Consider the following 4,036-nt stretch of genomic DNA (forward strand, 5'->3'; position numbering starts at 1 on the left):
ACTAAACATGCAAACAAATTAATTAAAATCAGCATGCCAGAGAATGACCAAACTTCGAGGTTCATTTTAATGATGCCTCCATGCACAATTACAGATATTGTCTGAGACTGACTAAGCAGAGGCCAGGAACACTACTAAATGAATAAATAATTTTTATCATTAAATACACATAATTAAATGAATGATGCTTTCTGTAACTAAGACCAAAATAAAAACATTATTTGATTTGGTAAAATTAATAGTTTTCTTCTAAATTAATGTTTTGCTAATAAATCACTTTATCATAAAATGTGATTTTTGCTTAGAATTATTATCATTGATTACTATTACTGTTTACTATTACTAAAGTTAAAGATCTCTAATAGTTGTAATTATTTGCCATTATATAGTAAAATTGTCTTTCTTCTTCTTCTTCTTCTTCTTCTTCTTCTTCTTCTTCTTCTTCTTCTTCTTCTTCTTCTTCTTCTTGTTTTCTACCCTACATTTCCCTCAATAGTCTGTCTTGTTCTGATCTCAGAGCATTTTCTGCTACTCAGAACTAAACATGAAGGAGGAAAAATCTACAGGAGGATGGAGGTACAGCCAGCATCCTGATATACATGCTGCTTACTAGTGAGGGTCTTCGGTTCTCAGGACAGCAACATCACAACATAAACACCGGGACTGGAGAGGTGTCTCAGTGGTTAAGAGCACTGGTCTTGCAGAGGACCCAGGTTCGGCTCCCAGCACCCACATGGCACCTCACAGCTGTCTGTGATCCTAGTTCTAAGGGACCAAGCATCCTCTTCTGGCCTCCATGTGTACAAGTTATGAACGCGGTGCACAGACATACATGCAAGCAAAATATCCACACACATCCAATTAGAAAGATTTATTTTAAAAAACATTTATGTTTTATACCAAAATAATATCAACTAAGCAAGAGATGAAGATGTCCCATATTATATAATAAAAAGCAGCAGGAACATGTACAGATCTGTTAAATAATGACATGGGGACTTAGAAAATGAACACACTCATTATGTTCTTTAAAAGAATAAAATGAAAGAAAAAAACCTAGCTATAAAATCATTTTGCCTCTAAAACTTTTCTCTCCTTTCAGGTGGCCCATCTCCTTTAAATGTGACAGGATATTCTTTGTACTGTCCCTTGATTTTCCTTATTTTTTATTTTTATTTTTATTTTTTTTGAGACAGAGTTCCTCTGTGTAACAGACCTGGCTGTCCCAGAACTCACTCTGCAGACCAGGCTGGCCTTGAACTCACAGAGATCCACCTGCCTCTGTCTCCTGAGTGGTGGGCATGGACCACCACCACCTGGCCTGTTTTCCCTTTTTTTTTTTTTTTTTTTTTTTGGTTTTTCGAGACAAGGTTTCTCTGTGTAGCTTTGCGCCTTTTCCTGGAACTCACTTGGTAGCCCAGGCTGGCCTCGAACTCACAGAGATCCGCCTGGCTCTGCCTCCCGAGTGCTGGGATTAAAGGCGTGCGCCACCACCGCCCGGCTTTCCTTTTTTTTAATGAAACATTTATTTTAATTTTTTGAGAGCATTCTTTAGACTTAAATATTGACAATTAACTAAGAAGCAATGCTATATAAATGTTAGCCTTCAATAAAATGCATCTGTAATATTGCAAATGTTAGTTTAATCACTTGTTGGCTAGTTTCAGCCAGTTTATTTTGAAATACCAGGAATCTCTGGTGAGAACATTCCTTGACATTAATGTTATTAGCAGACCAGCCCAATCTCAGAACCCAGATTAGGTCTGGAAGCAATTAAATACAGCAGCTTTCTTGACAATTTCTCTTATATTTGCTACTTTGTGAGAGACTAATTAGGAAAATTAGATTCATCTATCATCCTGGAAATTAAAGTGAGTTTGTGTATGCGTGTGTGTGCATGTATGTGCATGCATTTTTCAATTTCCATTTGCTTAGCTTTATTTTATATATATGTTAAATCTCCTAGGACGTTTTGGGCTATATGTCTGGAAATTTCAGCCATGCAGAAAAAAAGAAGGCTGAGAAATAATGAAAAAAATGTGCCTAAAGAATCCATATAAAAATTTTGGAGACTTGAAAATGAGAACCACAGACACTTAAAATTTATTGAACCAGAAATAAGAACTCCTTCCTGGCAGGTGCTCGTACAGCAACATGCAGTAATCACTGGACAAAATGAAGGCATACAGACAGTGTCACAGATCTACATAAAATCCAACTTCTAATTCAAAATAAAAACAGCTCATTCTCCGACTGCTTCTTTTTCTTTCTTATTCGACCATTAGGGGGAAAAGTCATTAATTATAAAAGAAAAATTAAATATTTAACTACAAAAAAATAAAATTAGTTTAACTCATATATACTCTAGGGAAGTCCACCGCACAAAATACATGCAATATACACAGAGGATGGGCGTGTACAATGTGCATTGATAATGACTTTTGAGGTGATTTGTGTCAATATGAAAAATATGAATTTCATTGCTGTCACTCTTAGATGGGATCTTTAAAGTGAGCAGTTATCCAAGCAGTAGGAGATACATAAAAATGATAAAACTTAAGAAGCACTTCTTCCAGTGGGATTATCTCAAGAATTTAGTTTTTTAATATTAGCAAAACAAGAAGTATCAAGTTAAATGTTCAGGTATGGGTTGCAGTTACTTAAGGAGAGGGAGAAATTATTGTTTAAGTTGTCCTTTTCTGTGTAATTTAATGAATGTTTCTAGAAAATTATCCCATTCCTTCAGGGTGTAGTTTGGTTGAATTTGAACTATTTTTCTGCTTTTAATAAATCTTAAGAAACACAGAAACTTTTCATGATTCATTATTCTTTTATTTAAATTTTATTATGTTAAATTATTTAGGGAAAAATGTTAGGAAAAAAAAAAGGGAGGTAACATGAAGGCAACAGAAAAGCCCATCGGGGACCTTGGCCTGCACTGAGCAGTGGGCTCCACAGAAGCTCCTGGAAGGGGGGAGATGAAGCGTTTGCATAGAAGCTGTCTTCAGCACTTCAGTCCTTTTCCTTCCTAACTGTTTGAACACCACTCCAGAGCCTGTCTTCGGCATAGAGAAGTTTCTACACTGTCAAATGCCTGCAGAACGCATTGGCAAGTTGGTGTCAAACTACAAAACCATCTTTTAAGGAGATAGAATTATCCTGTGTTCTATTTAGATTCTCAGATTCCCATAGTTCCCTTTGGCTCTGAACTTGACACAAACCTAGAGTAACCTGAGAAGGAACCTAACTGAAGAACCACCCAAATGGCATTAGCCTGTGGTATGTCAGTGGGACATTTTCTTGATTGCTAATTGATGCAAGAGGGCCCAGCCCATTGTGGGCAGTGCCATCCCCTGGGCAGGTGGTCTTGGGCTGTTTAGAAAAGTTAGATAAGTAGCCATGGGGAACAAGCCAGTATGCCATGTTCTTCTATGGTTCTGCCTCAATTTCTGCCTCTAGTTTCCTGCCTTGAGCCTCTTGCCTAGCTTCCCTTGGTGATGGACAAACCTCTATCCTCTTCAAGTTATTTTTGGTAAGCAACAGGTTTTATCACAGCAATAGAAACCAAACCAAGACTCAGATGTGCCATTAGGAATATTGTCCTAAGATACTGACAAGACAAAATATGCATTGAGTTGATACTGATTGCTACTCTAAACTGTCTTCTGAACTACTTGTAATTGCATGTAGTCACCAATTTTCCATGCTATCATCTAATGTGTAAATTGAGGGCATTCCAAATAGTGTGAGGAATGACTAGGTGGGAATTGAAGACAAGTTTGCGGGGAGTTTCAGTAAGGCCAGTGTTCTATTGTGAGCTTTTTCTTGCTCACTCATTAGTATCATCCAAGTTAACACTACGTGTATTTTATTCTTTCATTTCAGTGAAAGAGCACAGCACATCTCTCTGCAGATATCTACTAATTCAAGATTCTCCAGGAGCTAGAGGGATGACTCAGTGGGTAAGAGCAATTACTGCTCAATCTTGGGAAACAAAACTCACATCTGAGCAACCATATAAGCTGAGGCCTCTCTT

This window comes from Peromyscus eremicus, chromosome 1 (assembly GCF_949786415.1).
Source record: "Peromyscus eremicus chromosome 1, PerEre_H2_v1, whole genome shotgun sequence".
In the NCBI taxonomy this organism is placed as follows: domain Eukaryota; kingdom Metazoa; phylum Chordata; class Mammalia; order Rodentia; family Cricetidae; genus Peromyscus; species Peromyscus eremicus.